Source organism: Haemaphysalis longicornis, unplaced genomic scaffold (assembly GCF_048455015.1).
Source record: "Haemaphysalis longicornis isolate Haplotype H1 unplaced genomic scaffold, Haemaphysalis longicornis Haplotype H1 scaffold_6, whole genome shotgun sequence".
Taxonomy (NCBI): Eukaryota; Metazoa; Arthropoda; class Arachnida; order Ixodida; family Ixodidae; genus Haemaphysalis; species Haemaphysalis longicornis.
Genome location: NW_027526407.1, coordinates 136,743,146 through 136,765,090, shown reverse-complemented (window position 1 = coordinate 136,765,090; position 21,945 = coordinate 136,743,146). Strand labels below are relative to the sequence as shown.

Sequence of the window (21,945 nt, the reverse complement as noted above, 5' to 3'; positions counted from 1 at the left end):
AAGGTTGGGAGTGCCTTGGTGTGATAGCGGTGATTGTTAAACCGCATTCGAAAAGGTCCATCCGTCTGTCCTATGTACTGCATATTACATCCGCCACACTCCAATAGGTAAACCAAATTTGACGAGTCACAATCGAATGACCCACGTATAGAATATCGGAAGTCCGAATGTGTGCTAATTGCCACCCTCGCGGTCTGCACGTGTTTACACACCAAACATCTGTTTTTGCCACATGGTCGGCAGCCTAATTGCTGGGCGTCCCTGTCTTTGGCGTGGACAAGATAGTCCCCTATGCTTTTTGCGCGCCTGTATATTACACGCGGAGGATCACTGAAAATTTGGGAAAGTCGTTCGCTCTGCTGAAGAATGTTGAAGTGTTTTTTTAAAATTTTATTCACGTTCGGTGGGCTACTAGTAAACGCTCAGCAAGCATAACATGCCTCATTAATAACCAGATGGTACCCATTGCCTGTTTATATCACCATATGTCATAACCATTTTATTTTTGAGAAATGTGAAACGGAATGTTGAAGCTTTTAGTTCCAACCGAGCGTGTAAGAAGTATTTTATTTTGGTGCCTAGTGTGGCTTATGCCTCGGGTGTTTTGTAATCACATTGTGATCCCCAATGCTGGTGTTCACGGAGTGCACGCGTCCTTCCTGTCTTTCCACTCATGTTTTGCTTTCTTTCTCTTTTTAATTGTTTCCCTCTTTTTCTTTTTTTTTTGGTTGCCCCAGAGGCACAGCACATACCGACGGTCGCCTCTCTCTTCTTGTTTTCATTTTTTTTTAAATTGCCGATGTCCGACATATTTTCGTGAATTGGGCCCAGGGCTCCACGCGTGCCGGTGACAGCCGAGCACTAACAGTTAACAGGCCGTACATTGACCTGGCGCGACACGACGCGACGCCGTGTACAAATGGAGGCTTAGGCGGAGAAGGGGACGCCTCAAATGGGCTCCCCCATTGGCTTTTGTGGGACCCCCCAAAGTCGTGGAGGCTGCCTGCGCTTCAGATGCAGTAATTGGCCCCGCTTGCATTCTTGACCATGCCGCTGAAGACGGTCAGTAGTGAATCCTTGTTACCGGTGACGCGCATGTAAACTCACTGCTCGTGGCGGCGTGTGCTTTCTATTTTTTCCCTCCCGGAGACACCGGATGTTTTTTGGGCCTTTCGCCACCCGTGAACTCGTCGCATTTTCTGTTATCCCCACAACCCGCGTTCATGCAGTGTGTTCCTCCTTGCCTCTTTCTTGCCTCCTCCTTACCACCTTGTTCCTCCCTCTTCCTTTCGCCTTTTTTTATTTTTTTTTGAAAGCTCTTTTTCGCCTGCCTTTGGCAGAATAAGCTCTGTATACTGTGTGTGGTCGTTTGTGTGTTTGTTTCCCATGTGGCTTGTGTTTCGGGGCGCCGCCCCCACTCTGAGTCCGTACGATTTTACCTTCATTCCTGAGGAAGACCTGTCTCAGGTCGAAACGTTGGAAATAAAGTCTCCGAAGAGCGTACTTCTACTTTGTGCGTATTCCTGCAGCAACTAAGGACTCCACTTCACAACTTTTTCTACAATGTCTGCTGCGTGCGCCTCTTCGAGACTCATCTGGAAATTCCCTTCCCATGCTCCCACGTGCGCCATCGTTGGGGATTCGCAAACCAAATATTTACACAAGAACTTCGACCCATCTAGACCTCACTCACCGGCGCTTATCACGCTACCGGGAGCCGGCATCCGCGACGTTGTGAACTTGTTGGACTTCGTGCCACGAGGTGTGACAGAACTCATCCTACACGTTGGGACAAACGACGTAGCCAACACAAACGGCCAAGTCGCAAAGGAGAGATATTCGAATCTTCTCGACCACATTGCAAAGGAAAGACCGGATATCCAGGCAACATTTGTAACTCTGGTGCTCCCACGGTCGCCAAACCGTCGACGGAACCCCCATGATTGGAGCGCTGCAGCTAGATTCAACAGAGAAGCCGACGCCTTCAACTGCCTCTTGGTCGAGTTGTGCGAAAACCGTGAGAAAGTCTTTTTCTTGCACCACTGCCTGCATCACTTCCCCCCAAAAATGGTTCTGGCAGCCGACGGTCTACACCCAAGCTTTGGTGGTGTGTCGATTATGGCGTGGAACTTGTACACCTTCCTCCTAGAACTCCGACGGCCTAGGTTTGCAGACTGGCAGGATTATGCGTCACCATCATCAGCTCGTGAAACGCAACAGGAGCCTACGTCCGCACAGGCCACACTGCAAACTGAACCAAGTCGGCATTTGGACTTGGACTGGCCCCCACTGACCCATGTGACTTCCCCGAATCCAGCTACCGGTCCTCACCCTCACAACTCCCTTGACGCAACACCCGCCGGAGGTGCAACTGCCATTCCTGAGACTCCAGCTCCACAACCGGAGGTACTTCCCCCACGCCGACCACGTAAGCAGAGTGCCAGCCCTGAAGCCCATCAAGTGGACCCGACACCAGCACCCGAGTCACCCTTCCTACGTCTCCGACGACGAAGGTGTTCCAGCCCTGGCCCCACCGCAGAGCTCCGACGGGGAAATGGACGCACGTCTCCCAAGTTACCCACAACGAGCACCCCCCAGACAACACCGCAGCAACCCCTGTCAGGGATAGCACCGCAAGATCGCGCAGCGCTGCACACACTTTCCACGGGGGACAGTGAGGACGCTGTCAAAACTCCAGCTCCAAGGTACAACCTTAGGAAATGCCCTGGATCGGCCCGCCGAGTGCAGAGTGATTGACGTGTTGGCCCCGAGCCCAAGCCGACTTCCTCTTCCTCAGGTGCCGTAACCTTAAAATCGAAAGAATTCTTAAAAGTCAGGAAAATTGTAGACAAGCGCGTACGCCATGACCTTCATGTTCGTACCCTTCAAACATATAAGCTAGAAGGTATTGTACCCAAAGGGCTCCGTATTTCACTGCCTCCTTCAATGAAGAACCTATCTAATGAGAATGTAGAAAAATGGAATCGAATACTAAATACTGCTTCTCTAGAAGAACTCCAGGTCACAATAGAGCACTCTGAAGTAATGTTAACGTCACTTCTGGGAGGGGAACGTCGAGTCCGGGAAAGTGCCTTACTTTCAGCACCGGAACTCGAGGAGCTGAATTTATTTGAGGCCAAAAAAACCCTCGAGGTTTCAAGGACAAAGTTAAAAAAACTCAAAAGGGATAACGTCCCGGGGCATGGCGGGTCGTATGCGAGGGGCGTCAGACAACAATCGTGTCTGCCTCTTGTGGATGCGGTTGACCGCGAGGAGGGTGTTGACAGCATGCCGGGGGAACCGCCGCTGGGGGTTGAATGCGGCGACGGGGGCGGGCAAATCGTTAATTTATCGAAGATTAAATTAAGCGCCACTGAGATATCTGTTCTGTCCCGGGGTCTCACATTTTGCCCGAGCAACGGGAAGTACTCAGAATTAACACTCCTGAAAGATTTAGATAATTTTGCCCGTACTCTGCGTTTACGAGAGTACTTCTTCGATAGAAGTGATGGGGAGAACGCCAAACCTTCTTTCGTCGCCAAGCACCACTGGACCCCCAGTGCACAAAGGGAGGAAAATCTCGACTTGTATATTCGTGCCGTCCAGAGAGACGTTTTCCAAGCATACCAATCACGCCGAACCCGTGATCACAACATCACAAAAAACGAACAGGATGCTCTCAATGCATTGAGTAACCGACAGGACATTGTAATCAAACCAGCTGACAAGGGAGGGGGGATTGTTATTCTCGACCGGAATGATTACGTCAAAGAAGGGGATCGGCAATTAGGCGACCGGAAATTCTATAAGCCCCTTCTATCAGACCCTACTAAAGAACACCAAAAAAATTGTAAATAACGTGCTGGAGCAACTTGTGGGGGGCCCGAGAAATTGATAGAAAACTTGCCAGGGCACTAACATCGGCCCACCCAGTGGTTGGCCGCTTTTACATGCTTCCAAAAATTACACAAAATTGGACATCCCGGCCGCCCAATTCTATCGGGAATACGCACCATCACAGAGCCAATTTCAGGTTATATAGATTACCTCATTCGCGATATACCCCCTCAATTTCCATCATACTTACGGGACACTAACCATTTTCTCCAAGAAATCGAGGGAATGGTTCTGCCGGACGGTGCATTTCTCGTAACATTGGACGTGACCTCCCTTTATACCAACATTCCGCACAGCGATGGCATCAGTGCCCTCATTCAGTCGTACAACGAATACCGCGAAGAAGACTCTCCCAGCCCGAGGGTTGTTGAGGTATTAACGCGTCTCGTATTACAACTCAACAGTTTTGAATTTGAAAACAAATACTTTCTCCAAACAAGTGGTACTGCGATGGGAACAAAAAATGGCCCTAATTATGCCACCATATTCATGCACAATATTGAAACCAAATTCCTCTCTACTTCAGACAGTTCACCTGCACTGTACAAGCGATTCCTTGACGACATTTTCATGATCTGGACAGACACTGAGCAACGACTTATTGCCTTTATAGAAGAATTCAACACAGTTCATCCTAATATCTCATTCACATACGAGTACTCTCGCACCGAAATTAGTTTCTTGGACGTTCAGGTTCATGTGCGGGCGGGGTCACTGGAGACGAGTGTGTACAGGAAAACTACAGACCGCCAACAGTACCTGCACTTCAACCGCTGCCACCACGCCATTGCAGAACGGCTATCCCTTATTCCCAGGCACATAGATTTAGAAGAATTTGCTCCAGGGATGAAGACTTTCGTTCGAACGCCAGCCGAATGCGGGGCGTCCTCGTCAAACAGCGTTACCCGCCGGCCCTTGTTGACGATGCCATTTCTAGGGCGGCAAGTTTAAATCGTAACACACTGCTACAGGGGTCGCACGTGAATGATGAGAATAATTCCCGCGCTAATTTGCTCTTAACTTTTACTAGTAGCCCACCGAACGTGAATAAAATTTTAAAAAAGCACTTCAACATTCTTCAGCAGAGCGAACGACTTTCCCAAATTTTCAGTGATCCTCCGCGTGTAATATACAGGCGCGCAAAAAGCATAGGGGACTATCTTGTCCACGCCAAAGACAGGGACGCCCAGCAATTAGGCTGCCGACCATGTGGCAAAAACAGATGTTTGGTGTGTAAACACGTGCAGACCGCGAGGGTGGCAATTAGCACACATTCGGACTTCCGATATTCTATACGTGGGTCATTCGATTGTGACTCGTCAAATTTGGTTTACCTATTGGAGTGTGGCGGATGTAATATGCAGTACATAGGACAGATGGATGGACCTTTTCGAATGCGGTTTAACAATCACCGCTATCACACCAAGGCACTCCCAAACCTTCCCTTGTCCAGACACCTAGCGATGCAAAATCACTCTTTCGATGACATTAAAGTCACGCTTCTACAGAGCAGTTTTTCTAGCTGTAGGGAGCGAGAACAATGTGAGTCTTACTTAATCTACAAATTTAACACCCTGAAGGGGGGTCTTAATGAGAGTCCTGGGACTATGACTAATTCGTACGCTGCATGACCATTGAAGCATAGTGACCCCGGGACATACGAGACCTTGTAGTTTTGTTGTCCTTTTGCTATCGGCCCTTCCCGCGCAGGGCATTGCACGGTCTGATGTTTACGGGCAGCCTGTTGCTCCAGGTGTGAGGTTGTACATTGTAACACCAACAACCTAACATTATGTTCCGCAGTCACTACAATTATCTCGTCCGCTCCCGACCCCCTACCAACACTTCCCTTCCCGTCCCCGCTATTTTTATTTTTATATTTTTTCCTCTCATTTCCTTGTTTCAACGCTCAGCAAGCATAACATGCCTCATTAATAACCAGATGGTACCCATTGCCTGTTTATATCACCATATGTCATAACCATTTTATCCTTGAGAAATGTGAAACGGAATGTTGAAGCTTTTAGTTCCAACCGAGCGTGTAAGAAGTATTTTATTTTGGTGCCTAGTGTGGCTTATGCCTCGGGTGTTTTGTAATCACATTGTGATCCCCAATGCTGGTGTTCACGGAGTGCACGCGTCCTTGCTGTCTTTCCACTCATGTTTTGCTTTGTTTCTCTTTTTAATTGTTTCCCTCTTTTTCTTTTTTTTTGGTTGCCCCAGAGGCACGGCACATACCGACGGTCGCCTCTCTCTTCTTGTTTTCATTTTTTTTTAAATTGCCGCGCTCCGACATATTTTCGTGAATTGGGCCCAGGGCTCCACGCGTGCCGGCGACAGCCGAGCACTAACAGTTAACAGGCCGTACATTGACCTGGCGCGACACGACGCGACGCCGTGTACAAATGGAGGCTTAGGCGGAGAAGGGGACGCCTCAAATGGGCTCCCCCATTGGCTTTTGTGGGACCCCCCAAAGTCGTGGAGGCTGCCTGTGCTTCAGATGCAGTAATTGGCCCCGCTTGCATTCTTGACCATGCCGCTGAAGACGGTCAGTAGTTAATCCTTGTTACCGGTGACGCGCATGTAAACTCACTGCTCGTGGCGGCGTGTGCTTTCTAGTTTTTCCCTCCCGGAGACACCGGATGTTTTTTGGGCCTTTCGCCACCCGTGAACTCGTCGCATTTTCTGTTATCCCCACAACCCGCGTTCATGCAGTGTGTTCCTCCTTGCCTCTTTCTTGCCTCCTCCTTACCACCTAGTTCCTCCCTCTTCCTTTCGCCTTTTTTTATTTTTTTTGAAGGCTCTTTTTCGCCTGCCTTTGGCAGAATAAGCTCTGTATACTGTGTGTGGTCGTTTGTGTGTTTGTTTCCCATGTGGCTTGTGTTTCGGGGCGCCGCCCCCACTCTGAGTCCGTACGATTTTACCTTCATTCCTGAGGAAGACCTGTCTCAGGTGGAAACGTTGGAAATAAAGTCTCCGAAGAGCGTACTTCTACTTTGTGTGTATATATATATATATATATATATATATATATATATATATATATATATATATATATATATATATATATATATATATAGTATAAGTAAAGAGTCGTATACACAGCAAGAACAATAACAAACAACGTTTACTTACGTAGCGGCAACGGGACTTGCCTTCATCAGAGTAAAGTTACATGATTTTGCTGTCGCAAATATTTCGAACACATTTATTATATAGGTTTGCAGAAAACTGTGAGAAGGAGTGGAAAATGTTTCGGAAATGGAGAGTGTGCATACAGTTGGGCTACGCCTATGTTACAACAACACAAACAAAAAAAAGGGGGGGTGAGCGAGATAGAGAAAAAGGGGTCGTGTTAACAATGCAGCGTTCAAGGTTGCACCATGACGGGTCAACGTATGCCGCGCGGGCTGCAAGTTCATAAAATGAGGGAAACTAGACAACCGCGGTTTGAAAAGAAAGGGAAAAGTATACAGTAAGGTATTCAGTGGCTGGGGAGACTGGTTGGGGGGGGGGGAAGCGAATATGGGTGTGCCCCCCGCGGATGAAGAGAATAGATAGGGGGCACAAAAAAGCATTTCACAGAAGCTAGCAACTGAACAGGAAATAAGTAGGGTCACAAAAGGTTAAACATGCATAGATCACAAAGAGTTACACATACTTAAGTGGTGGTGGGAACGAAGCCTCCTTCCCCAGGACAAATGGCATTGTTGAGCAGCATTAGGCTAATAAAGCTGCGGTATTAGGAGAGTTTCTGCGAATTCTTATGGGAAACTCGAGGGTAGGAATACTGAACATGGTTATAAAAATTATGAAGCCACTAGTTTTAATCGAGGGATAAGCACGTTAGTTTTTCGTAACTTTCATTAATTCCAAGTGTGGCTGACCCAAACTTATAAATGAGATAACATTCCCGAACCTCGCGGTCGTGGTGCGTTTTGAAGGCAGATTCTAAAATCGTTGCTTTGAGATGTTCAAATGCATGCCCGGGACTGTTCACATGTCTTGACAGGGGTAAATAAGGGCAGCTTTTTGCATGAGAGCGCTGATTATTGAACCGTATTCGGAAGGGCGTTTCAGTTTGGCCGATATATTGTTGCCTACAAACAGTGCACTCTAGAAGATATACGACATTAGCGGAGTCACAGTTAAAGCTACCTTTTAAATTTACGTAGTAGTCTGAAGCCGTGCTGGTCGCGCGCTGTGTAGTGGTCATGTGTGGGCATACTTTACATCGGGCTTTATTGCAGGGCATGCGGCCAGTAGTTGCCGTTCGGTTGATACGAGAGTTAGTAAGAAAGTCACCTAAATTCTTATTACGCCGGTAGACAACGCGTGGTGGTTCGGGGAACATGTTTTTTAAGGGGTCTCTTTGCATTAGGATATTGTGATGTTTTTTAGCACGGTTGACACTCTTGGAGCGGAGGATGAGTGGGTTAAAACTAAGTTAGTTTGCGGGTTCCCGTTCCTGGCTTTTTTCTTGCAGATTTTGTTACGGTCTAATTGGTTGGCTCGCACAATAGCTTCGTCGAAGACGTTTTCCGGATATTTTTAATTCAGGAGGGTGGTCTTGAGTTCTCGACAGTTTGAGTCAAAGAAGGCTTGGTTTGAGCAAATTCTCCTAAATCGGTGGGCTTGGTTGTAAGGTATTGCTGTCATTTTCTACTCCTTCTCACAGTTTTCTGCACAACTATATAAGAAATGTGTTAAAAATGTTTGCGACAGCAAAATCATGTAACTTTACTCTGATGAAGGCAAGTCCCGTTGCCGCTACGTATTTAAACGTTGTTTGTTATTGTTCTTGCTGTGTATCCGACTCTTTACTTATACTATTTCTGCGCGCTTTGTGAGTTTATCTTTCTCTAGATTTGCTTCTACCGTGAGAGCTCACAGGACCACAGCAAAGAGCATCATCTGGAAATTTCCGCAGACTGAAACCACAACAGTTGTGATCGGAGACTCCCAGACCAAGTATCGGTATCATCACTTCGATCCCCTCTGCCCTGGAACCCCTGCTTTTGTTTCTCAGCCTGGCGCATGCATTGCTGACGCACGCTCACTGATCGACTTTATCCCTCCCTCTGCCACTACAGTTTTTCTGCATGTTGGTACTAATGATCTCCGCTCTACTTCCGCTGAACATGCTTTCTCTGACTACCGCTCCCTGACCGACCTCATTCTGGAATCTCGACCGAACATTTCCACTATTAACGCCAGTCTCATTCTTACCCGCTCCGCTAACCGCCGCCGCGTCTATCGCATCTCTCGCTTCGCTCGCTGCTGCAACGAAAAGGCACGCCGTTTCAACTTACTTCTCCACGAATTTAGCCGCCACTCACGCTTTGCCCGCTTCGTTGATCATGGCTTTGAGAACCTTCCTGCCTGCCGAGTACTCGCTGCGGAAGGCTTAAACCCGAGCTTCGAGGGTGTGGCCCTGCTGGCCGGCCACATTCGTGAACTCTTCTTCAATGAAACAGCGCTGCAATCGTCTGGGCTGGCGCGACTTCGCATGCACCGCTGACCCAGTTTCAGCCCCGGCTATATTGCCAAATGACAGCGGCGTCCCACCACTGCCTCTAATTCTATCCAGTGTAAGGCCCCGGAGCAGTGTCGTGCCAGCAGCCCACCGCAACGCCCCCCAGATCCACCGCAACCACGGCGCCCCAGGCGAGCGCCAGCGCCCCAACCCCGAAGTCCACGGACGAGCGTCGCGCCAGCGACATGCCAACCCCTACTGGCAAACCTGCAGCGGCCACAACGCCCCGAGGGAACGCTCGCGGCGACACTAAGAAGCTCCCTGACCAGCGCCGCACCAACAGCATGCCACTCCCAACCTCCGCATCTTCAGCGACCGCCGAGCCCACGAAAACCAAAAGCAGCGCGTCCGCCGGACCTTCCGGGGTCCAAAATCCTGCCCTCCGTGCCAGATACCCTTACAACCTTGGAAAGAATCGGCATAGCAGCAACTGACTACAACACAAAAAAATAGGTAACGCGGCCTCCTTCTCCGTTTCAAGACAGTTTTTAAAGCTAAGAAAAATCACCGAAAGGCGCATTCGTTGCGAATTGCACGTTTCAGCTCTTGTACAGTACTTGACTGCCGCGGTCGCTCCCAGGGGTCTAGGATTAGAATAAAACCTGCTACTACCGAACTCTCCCTGTCCAACATGAATAAGTGGAAACAGGTACTCGATAAAGCATCTTTACAATTACTGAAATAATCCTCAATCTCTACGAAAGAAAGAGGAACTACTTAGTCAGGAACTAAGCAAAAGAGAGTTAAACCTTTTAAGCAACTACGAATCTAAGACGGCCTCCGCCATATTCCGAACAAAAGACCGAAAATTTAACCGAGATAAGATTTCTAACACTGGCCACATGCGTAAGAACCAAACAAGCTCCGGCACTAGTAACTCCCGCAACTCTGACAATACGGCCGATAATGTCACTACGACTGTAATAAATGCTTCGACTACTGCACCCCAAACAGTTCAGTTAAACCCCTGTACTGATATTTTTCCCCCGCCTGCCGTCACAAAAGAAACCCTTATCAGGAATGTAATGAACCTTTCAAGTCTAACCCTATCCGCAGCTCAGATGAACGTCTTGTCAAAGGGCCTAAACTTTTGCCAGATACTATAGGTTTTGATGAATTTCAACTTTTTAAGGACTTAGATAACTTCGCCAGAAACATGAGGCTACGAGAATACTTCTACAATCACCCCGCGACGGAAGAAGCCCGCAGAACCCTACCTCGCTCTAAGCACTGGACCCCTCCCACACAGCGTGATAGTTGCCTCGACAAGTACATCAAAGCTGTCCAACGCGACCTGCGAAAAGAATACCAAACACAAATTTCTTTCCACCACAACATCACTACCAATGACAAGAAAGCCCTAGAGAAACTCGCGAGCTGTCCCGACATAATTAATAAACCTGCCGACAAGGGTTGCGCAATCGTAATCCTTGACAAAACCGACTATGTTAACGAGGCCAATAAGCAACTATCAGTATCGACGTTCTCTAAAGCACTACCCAATGATTCCACTCAAGATTATAAGCCAATTGTCAAAGATAAACTTGCTGAGCTTGTTATAAATAAAACAATAAATAAAACCGCGCCTCGTTCCCTGATCCCCTTGAGCCCAGTAGCCGGTAAATTCTATCTTCTCCAAAAATTCACAAGGTGAACAACCCAGGGCGCCTCATTGGTTTTGGCATTGACACTGTTACCGATAACCTCTCGCGCTATGTGGATAATCTCATTTGCGACATTCTGCCCAGATTTCCCTCCTTCCTTAAGGATACCAGTGACTTTCTCTCAGACATCTCAAAAATTGAAATTCCTTATAACTGCCTTCAAGTCACCCCTGATGTTGCGTCACTGTATACTAACATACCCCATGAAGATGGCATCGCCGCTGTATCCCTTGCGTATGAGCAGTCATCGTGCGACAAACCTATTGATTCTTCTGCTCTCCAAACATTGCTTAGTCTTATTCTTGAACTTAACAATTTTGAGTTCGACGGAGTTCATTACGAGCAAGTCAGCGGAACGTCAATGGAAACTTGAATCGGACCTAACTACGATAATATCTTTATGGCTCACGTCGAATCAAACTTTCTTGACATCCAAAATTTAAAGCCAATGTACTTTAAAAGGTATAGTGATGACATATTCATGATCTGGAAACACGTTGACGCGGAGCTCCTCACCTTCATTGAGGCATTTAACCTAGGCCATCCTAGTATTTCCCTTGCTCATTAATATTCGGAACACAGTGTAAACTTTCTGGACGTCACCGTCACTACCTTCCAAGGTCGGCTTCAAACTAAACTGTATAGAAAACCGACAGACACGCGGCAGTATTTGCACTTCTGAAGTAGCCATGTCAGACACAGCAAGACAGCAATACCTTACAGCCAAGCCCACCGATTTAGGAGAATTTGCTCAAACCAAGCCGACTTTGTCTCAAACTGTCGAGAACTCAAGACCGCCCTCTTAAATAAAAAATACCCCTAAAAAGTTATCCACGACGCTTTTGGGCAAGCCAACCAATTAGACCGTAACGAAATCTGCAAGAAAAAAGCCCCGAACGGGAACCCGCTAACTAACTTGGTTTTAACCCACTCATCCTCCGCTCCAAGAGTGTCAACCGTGCTAAAAAAACATCACAATATCCTAATGCAAAGTGACCGCTTAAAAAACATATTCCCCGAACCACCCCGTGTTGTGTACCGGCGTAATAAGAATTTAGGTCACTTTCTTACTAACTCTCGTATCAACCGACCGGCAATTACTGGCTGCATTCCCTGCAATAAACCTTGATGTAAAGTATGCCCACACATGACTACTACACAGCGCGCGACCACCACGGCTTCGGACTACTACGTAAATATAAAAGGTAACTTTAACTGTGACTCCGCTAATGTGGTATATCTTCTAGTGTGCACTGTTTGTAGGCAACAATATATCGGCCCCACTGAAACGCCCTTCCGAATACGGTTCAATAATCACCGCTCTCATGCAAAAAGCTGCCCTTATCTGACCCTGTCAAGACATGTGAACAGTCCCGGGCATGCATTTGAACATCTCAAAGCAACGATTTTAGAATCCGCCTTCAAAACGCAACACGACCGCGAGGTTCGGGAATCTTATCTTATTAAAAAGTTTGGGTCAGCCACACTTCGAATTAATGAAAGTTACGGAAAACTAACGTGCTTATCCCTCGATTAAAATAAGCGGCTTCATAATTTTTATAACCATGTTCATTATTCCTACCTTCGAGTTTCCCATCAGAATTCGCAGAAACTCTCCAAATACAGCAGCTTTATTAGCCTAATGGAGCTCAACAATGCCATTTGTCCTGGGGAAGGAGACTTCTTTCCCAGCACCACTTAAGAATGTTTAAATCTTTGTGATCTATTCTTGTTTAACATTTGTGACGCTACTTATTTCCTGTTCAGTTGCTAGCTTCTGTGAAATGCTCTTTTGTGCCCCCTATGTATTCTCTTCATACCAGGGAGGGCACACACATCTTCGCTTCCCCCCCAACCAGTCTCCCCAGCCACTGAATACCTAACTGTATACTCTTCCCTTTCTTTTCAAACCGTGGTTTTCCAGTTTCCCTCATTGTCTGAACTTGCAGCCTGCGCGGCATACGTTCACCCGTCATGGTGCAACCTTGAACGCTGCATTGTTAACACGACCCCTTTTACTCTATCTCGTTCACACCCCCCCCCTCCTTGTTTTTTTTTGTTTGTTGTTGTTGTTGTAACATAGGCGTAGTCCAGCTGTATGCACACTCTCCATTTCCGAAACATTGTCCACTCCTTCTCACAGTTTTCTGCAAACCTATATACGAAATGTGTTCGAAATGTTTGCGACAGCAAAATCATGTAACTTTACTCTGATGAAGGCAAGTCTCGTTGCCACTACGAAAGTAAACGTTGTTTGTTATTGTTCTTGCTCTATCTCCGACTCTTTATACTATTTCTGCGAGCTTTGTGAGTTTATCTTTCTCTAGATTTATATATATATATTGCCGCGAACCATATATTGGGTTTGTTTATTTGTGTTTTGCTTTTACCGCCCGGCTGCGCCGGTCTTGTTATCTCTGCGCCAAGGGAAGCGCGTGTTCCATTCTTTCTTTCTGTGCCGCATGTGTTATCTGTCGTGATAGGGAGAGCATTCCGATCTAACGTGAACAGCCCAGAATAATCTTCTTGGATCTACTATGTTCTCGATGTGAATCGAAGTTTCGAGAACCACGCGCGCCGAAAGATAAAAAGCCTGCAGTGCGGACGCTGGAGCATTCGATTCTGCGACGCTCGCTGACGCAAGTCACTTTGTTGACCGCTGCTTCGCCGCCTCTGTATTCTTTTGAGTTGTTAGGGGAGCACAAGTTCGCTCCATTAAACTTGTTTCTCCTGCAAGACAACTGCGTCGTCCTTGTCTTCGTGACATCTGGTGGAGGTGCGGGGTACACACCCTTCATGCCCACTGCACCCTCGGGAAGCCGCCAAGCCAGTCCAACAAGAGCCAGCCTCCGCCTGCAAGATTTACCACCCCAGTTCGGTTTTATGCCAGAAGGGCCAAAGAGAAGGAACGCTGCAACCAACACCATGGTACAAGAAACAACGTCGCCAATCATGCTGCAGCAGCCCCGGGAACCGCCATCGTTCCGGGGAGCTTCCGCTGAAGATCCAGAGGAATTGTTGGAGAAGCTGGAGCGCGTGCGGATCTTCAAAAGGTGGGACGATGAAGAAACCTTCCGGCATGTTTTCTTTTACTTGGAGGATGCAGCCCGAACTTGGTTTGAAAACCACGAGAGCGCCTTGACCGACTGGACGCAATTCAAAAGCGAGTTCCTTACGACCTTCACGACCGTGGTGAGAAAAGAACGAGCTGCGATTTTACTGGAAACTCGAACGCTACACCCGAACGAAGGAGTCGTAATCTTCATCGAGGAAATGAAGCGACTTTTCCGCCGTGCGGACCCTGGAATGACGGAAGAAAATAAACTACGGTTTCTGATGCGAGGTGTGAAGCAAGAGCTCTTCGCGTGCCTTGTTCGCAACCCCCCCAAGACCGTGTCCGAATTCGCGTCTGAGGCCGCCGCGATGGAGAAGACGCTCGAAATCCGAACGAGGCAGTACGACCGCCCGATCAATGCGCTGGTTTCGGAGACGCTTGGTGCCAGCGCTATCAACCCCGACTCACTACGCGACACTATCCGCGAAATAGTGAGGGAGGAGCTGCGGAAACTGCCCCCGACGCCGCCGCAACCACAAGTCGCTTCTCTTACCGACGTCATTAGAGAAGAAGTGCAGCAAGTGCTGGGAACTTCAACGACGCCAGTAGCACCTCGCGAGCCGCAAGCCATGACCTACGCGGCTGCTGTACATCGCCCTCGCCCACCTGCACCCTATCGTCACGAGGCTCCGTACCGTCGTCCCCTCTAGCCGGCCCGACCACCTGCGGCGCAACCCTCTGCCCCAAGGAAGACCGACGTGTGGCGAACGTCCGACAATCGTCCGCTGTGCTACGACTGCGGAGAGGCCGACCACGTCTACCGTCGCTGCCCCTACAGGAGGCTCGGTTTGCGAGGGTTCTCCGTCGACGCACCCCGCCCCCGAACTGGCCAGCGCCCGTCGGAGATCGAAGAGTACCTGTCCAACACCAGCCGTCGACCAGCCCGTTTCAACCGTTCGCCGTCACCCTACCCATACCAGTCGCCGAACCGCCGTAGCAATGCTGAGTTCTCACGTGGAAGGTCCCCCAGCCCACGCGGGGGACACTAAAAGCAGCAACTTCTGGAGGTAAAGTTGCACGATCGCGGAAAAATGAAAACCCTCCAACGACGCAACGACTCGCGGAAGACAGTGACTCACAACATGCCCTCATCCCGACGACCCGACACAGACCTGACGAGACTCCCGTACACGACGACAGCTATACGCCGCGACGCGCACCCGACTGGACCGGGACGTCTGTTGAGAAGACGACGACAACGACGATGCACAGTGCCCGACCGTCAACACGTACAAGCAGAGATACGACGCCCCGACGAAACCGGAACTCGAGGAAGACTGCATCTGACGTCAAGGTGTCCATCGACGGCTTTGACGTAGTCGCCCTCGTAGACACGGGAGCTGACTATTCGGTAATGAGCGGACCATTTGCGTCTAAACTGAAGAAAGTTATGACCAGATGGGACGGTCCGCACATACGCACAGCAGGAGGCCACCTCGTGACGCCAAGTGGAACGTGCACATCGCGCGTCACCATAGACGGCACAACGTACCCTGCGTCGTTCGTCATTCTGCCTAACTGCTCCCGCGACGTAATTCTTGGAATGGACTTTTTGATGGACAACGGTGCAATAATCGATCTGCAGACCAAGTCAATAACTTTTTCCCCCAATCACTCCATGACGCCGGAACCGAACCCCGAACGACGTGCTGCTGTAAGGATTGCCGATGATCATGTCACCCTGCCACCCCGCGCAAGCTTGATGGTCGCAGTCTACTGTGAAGATGCTGCTCCTGACGTCGACGCTATCGTAGACACCGACCAAAGGGTGCTTCTCAACCGTGGTGTGTCGGTCGCAAGAGGCATTGCGCGCTTCAAGGAACACCAATCCCACATTTTGGTTACGAATTTCAACTAGGAGTACCAGCATTTAAACAAGGGCGCGGCAATTGCATTCCTCGAAGAAGCGCAAGAAGCAAGTGACGTGATCGCGGTCGCCGACTTTGAACGCACACCCGTAGAAACCTTCAAGCTCCCGAGGCCTTTCGACGTGAATCCGGCGCTACCGCAAGAACAACGGAACAAGTTATTGGCTTTGCTGCGTCGCTATAGCGAATGTTTTTCGTCGAGCGCAAAACTACGTCAGACCCCTCTAGCGAAGCACCGAATAATAACCGAAGATGGAGCCCGACCCACCCGACAGTCACCGTACCGCGTCTCTTCACACGAGCGGGAAGCCATCCGGACTCAAGTCGACGACATGCTCAGCGACGACACTATACAGCCCTCGAAAAGCCCCTGGGCTGCGCCCGTCGTACTCGTAAAGAAAAAAAGACGGCACAATAAGGTTTTGTGTTGACTACCGGCGACTGAACAAAATCCCGAAAAAGGACGTGTACCCCCTCCCCCGAATCGACGACGCCCTCGACCACCTCTGCCACGCGAAGTACTTCTCATCGATGGACCTGAAGACCGGCTACTGGCAAATTGAAGTGGACGAGAGAGACCGAGAGAAGACTGCATTTATAACCCCAGACGGCCTATACGAGTTCAAGGTGATGCCGTTTGGGCTGTGCACAGCACCAGCGACGTTTTAAAGAGTCATGGACACTGTGCTAGCTGGCCTTAAGTGGCACACCTGCCTCGTATACCTCGACGACGTAGTGGTATTCGCCCGGACTTTCGACGAACACCTTGCAAGGTTGGAGTCTGTACTCGAGGCCATTCGTACGTCGGGGTTGACGCTGAAGCCTGAAAAGTGCCGTTTCGCATACGAGGAACTCAAGTTCTTGGGCCACGTCGTCAACGCTGCGGGAGTCCTACTTGACCCGGCAAAAACTTCAGCTATCGCGAACTTCCCTAGGCCGAAAGACAAGAAGGGCGTGCGAAGATTTCTCGGGCTGTGCGCATACTACCGGCGCTTCGTCGCAAACTTCGCACGCATTGCAGAGCCACTCACGCGCTTGACGAAAGACAGCAGCCCTTTCAGCTGGGAAAACGACCAAGAAAAAGCATTCTCCGAGCTGCAAAAACGCCTGCAAAGCCCGCCCGTGCTCGCTCATTTCGACGAAAATGCCGAAACGGAAATGCACACGGACGCCAGTGATATAGGCTTGGGTGCCGTCCTTGTCCAAAAGCAAAGCGGCTGCGAAAGGGTAATCGCCTATGCCAGCCGTGGTCTGTCGAAGGAAGAGAAAAACTATTCTGCCTCTGAGAAAGAGTGCCTGGCTATTATATGGGCGATTTCAAAATTTCGCCCATACGTGTATGGAAGGCCATTCAAGGTTATAACAGACCACCATGCGCTGTGTTGGCTCGCCAATTTGAAGGACCCCTCTGGCCGTCTTGGGCGCTGGACCTTGCGCCTGCAGGAGTTCGACGTTACAGTCGTTTATAAATCCGGCAGGAAACACTCCGACGCCGACTGCCTGTCCCGCGCCCCCGTCGACCCACCACCAGAAGACTCTGATGAAGACAGCGCGTTCTTCGGGATCGTGACGGAGAGCGACCTAGCCGCCCAGCAGCGTGCCGACCCCGACTTACGCGTCATAATCGACTACCTCGAGGGATGCAACGTTGCCGTTCCTAGGACCTTCAAACGCAGCTTACCAGCATTCAGCCTGAGAAACTCCTTCCTCGTGAAGAAGAATTTCAGCCCCGGAACAAGAGCGAATTACCTTCTCGTCATCCCCGCGGACCTTCGTGACGAAATTTTGGAAGCGTGCCACGACGACCCGTCTTCTGGACATCTCGGCACAGCCCGCACTATTGGAAAAATCAAGGCGAGGTACTACTGGCCCGGCCTTACCTCTGACGTCACCCACTACGTCCGGAGCTGCCGTGACTGCCAGTGACGAAAAACACCGCCGACAAGACCCACCGGACTTCTGCAACCGATCGCCGTCCCATCGAGACCATTTCAACAGATTGGAATGGACCTTTTAGGCCCGTTCCCTACGTCACGATCACAGAACAAGTGGATTGTCGTAGCGACAGACTACCTGACGCGCTACGCAGAGACCGCCGCTCTTCCGAGGGGGACTGAACAAGAAGTGGCAAAGTTCTTTATAAGCCAAGTTGTGCTGCGACATGGAGCCCCGGAAGTCCAAATCACCGACCGCGGAACGGCATTTACTGCAGAGCTGATGCAAGGAGTATTACGCTACAGCAACACGGATCACCGAAGAACGATGGCGTACCACCCCCAAACGAACGGACTAACAGAACGTCTGAACAAGACAATCGCAGATATGCTGTCAATGTACGTTGACGTTGAACATAAGACTTTGGACGATGTGCTCCCGTATGTCACGTTTGCGTACAACACGGCTATCCAGGAGACGACGCAGCTGACGCCGTTCGAGCATGTCTACGGTAGAAGGCCAACTACGATGCTCGACGCCATGCTTCCGCACGTAGAAGACGACAACCTCAACGCCGACGTCCACGGATATCTTTAACGTGCGGAGGAGGCCCGCCAGCTCGCTCGAGTTCGTATAACGGACCAGCAGCTGGTGGATGCGGGCCGCTACAACCTCCGACGCCGAGACGCCGAGTACCAACCAGGGGATCGTGTGTGGGTTTGGACTCCCATCCGACGACGCGGACTCAGTGAGAAGCTCCTGCGACGGTATTTCGGACCCTACCAGATTCTACGACGTGTCGGCCAACTTGCCTACGAGGTGATCCCCGATGGTGATTCCGGAACATCACGACGACGCACGCGGCCCGAAGTCGTTCACGTGGTTCGCTTAAAACCTTTCTACGGACGATAACGAATTTTATTTTTATTTTCGGACTGTCGCTTATGTTAACATCTGGTCGATTCACTCTTAGAGGGGGGGGGTAATGCCGCGAACCATACATTGGGCTTGTTTATTTGTGTTTTGCTTTTACCGCCCGGCTGCGCCGGTCTGTGTTATCTCTGCGCCAAGGGAAGCGCGTGTTCCATTCTTTCTTTCTGTGCTGTGTTCATTCTTTCTTTCTGTGGTCACACTGCTTAGTACGCATTTCAAGGGCTTTCTCAACGGTGCTGGCTTCGGTCACGAATTCGGCGACGGTTTTGGGCGGATTTCGGACGAGTCCAGCAAACAGTTCCACCTTCACTCCGCGCATTAAGAAGCGCAACTTCTTTTCTTCCGTCATTTTGGAGTCCGCGCGGCGAAATAGCTGCTTCATCTCCTCAACGAAGATCATGACGCCTTCGTTGGGGTGTTGCGTGCGCGTTTCCAACAAAAGGGCGACTCTTTCTTTCCGCACGACGGTAGTGAAGGTCTTAGTGGACTCGCTTTTGAACTGAGCCCAGTTTGTCAAGGAGTTCCGGTGGTTCTCGAACCAAGTGCGAGCCGATTCTTCCAAGTAAAAGAAAACATGCCGGAACGTTTCTGCGTCGCCCCACCTGTTGAATTTCCGGACGCGCTCCAGTTTCTCCAACCATTCTTCTGGGTGTTCTGCGGGGGCTCCTCGGAATGATGGCGGTTCCCGTGGCTGCTGCAAAACGACAGGAGGATTGGCTTGGTTGAGCATGGTGCTGGTTGCGACGTCTTTCTTCTCCGTCTTCTCCGGTAGTAGACCGAACTCGGGTGGTAAATCTTGCACGCGGAGGCTGGCTCTTGTTGGACTGGCTTGGCTGCTTCCAGAGGTTGTAGTGGGCATGAAGGGTGCGTACCCAGCACCTCCACCAGATGTCACGAAGACAAGGACGACGCAGTTGTTTGGGAAAGAAACAAGTTTATTGGAGCGAACTTGTGCTCTCCTAACAACTGAAAAGAATACAGAGGCGATGAAGCAGCGGTCAACAAAGTGACGTACGTGCATCGGCGAGCGTCGCAGAATCGAATGCCCCGGCGTCCGCCCTGCAGGCTTTTTATCTTTCGGCGCGCGTGGTTCTCGAAACGTCGATTCGCATCGAGAACATAGTAAACCCAAGAAGATTATTCTGGGCTGTTCACGTTAGATCGAAATGCTCTCCCTATCACAGCAGATAACACATGCGGCACAGAAAGAAATAATGGAACACGCGCTACCCTTGGCGCAGAGATAACACAGACCGGCGCAGCGGGCGGTAAAAGCAAAACACAAATAAACAAACCCAATGTATGGTTCGCGGCATATATATATATAAATATATATATATATATATATATATATATATATATATATATATATATATATATATATATATATATATATATATATATATATATATATATATATATATATATATATATATATATATATTTATATATATATATATAAATATATATATATGTTTACTTACGTAAGTAAACAATGTTTACTTACGTAGCGGCAACGGGACTTGCCTTCATCAGAGTAAAGTTACAGGATTTTGCTGTAATATATATATATATATATATATATATATATATATTGTGAGGGCCACAAAACTATCTGAGAAGAACAGGTGAAGTGCGGCCAGCCTGCGGATAATCTGCTGAATAAGACTATGCACCGGCACCTGAGTGGTGATGTAGACAATAGGGGAAGCGGGGCTCACAGAAAATAGTTTTTTGTTTAACGCAATCGCAACCTTCAATTTTACCAATTCTTTCTTCTAATGACGCGCTGTTACCAAAAGCAAATCGATAGGTATCCACCTTTATTTGTGACCAGGCCCATAAGCTCCTTCATGCCCTGTTCCTGGCCAATCCTCCAGCGTGGATATTCGCTATAAGATGTGGGGACATCCACAGCGTACCTTTTGGCTACCCTGTCGTAGTTTGTCACAATCGAGCACCCAGCAAACTTTCCCTGGATCCGAAAGATGTAATTAGGAAACGTGAAAGCATGACGATCTCCACACCAGCTGATAGAATCAAATAGCGGAGCTTTTGAAGTTATCAATAGGCGTTAGACAGCTGAGATACGGAAGTATAATATGGAGCGGATCGAATATACTGTAAAGAACGGAGACAGTCTGAAAGCGTGAAGAAGCATCTAGGTGTGGGGATAAATCAGATGTATGCACCTAGAGACAAGCAAGGTAATGTCGTGACAAATAGGAATAAAGTAGTCAAAGTAGCCTAGCAGTTCTATTTATATCTGTACAGCAGCCGGGACATCCATGATAATGCCGAAAGAGAAAGTAGTTAGGGGAGATAGACATCGCACCAGTAACGACCGAAGAGATAAGGAAGGCTTTGAAAGAAAAGAAAGGGAGCAAAGCACCTGGTGCAGATCAGATAACAGCAGACCTCTTGAAGGATGGCGGGCACATTGTACTAGCAAAACTGGCAAACATATACACTAACTGCCTAATGACAGAGAGTGTACCGGAATATTGGAAAACGTGAACATTATACTACCCATAATAAAGATGACATGAAGGACTTCAAAAATAAAGGCCGATCAGCTTACTGTCGATCGCCTAAAAGGTACTTACAAAGGTAATCGCTAACACAATTTCTACCATATTACATTTCAGTCAACCTAAAGTTCTGCGAAAATTCGTGGCTTTCGCGAAGTTTTCGAAAACGAATATTGGGAAACTCCTAAGTTTTTTTAGGGCACTCGTGCCCTTTCCTGGTGGAATAAAAGTTATCACCATTCCCATATTCCTTGTTGTATAAAGACAACCCTCACTACAATGAGCGCTACCGTAAAAAGGTGTGTCGAACACTGAAATTGTTGTCTCTAAGCAGGGAGCATTAAAACCAGCGTATGAGCGCGTGTGTGGGTGTAATAAATGGTAACAAAATTTGGCTGACGCGGTTCCCATTTCTCTCTCCGTTTATATAATATATATATATATATATATATATATATATATATAT

At 48.9% G+C, this 21,945-nt stretch overlaps 1 pseudogene; it reads left to right on the top strand.

The window, feature by feature from the left end:
- Nucleotides 1–1,939: 1,939 nt before the first annotated feature.
- LOC144143262 (uncharacterized) overlaps nucleotides 1,940–21,945 on the top strand; it is a 167,484-nt pseudogene continuing 147,478 nt past the window's right edge.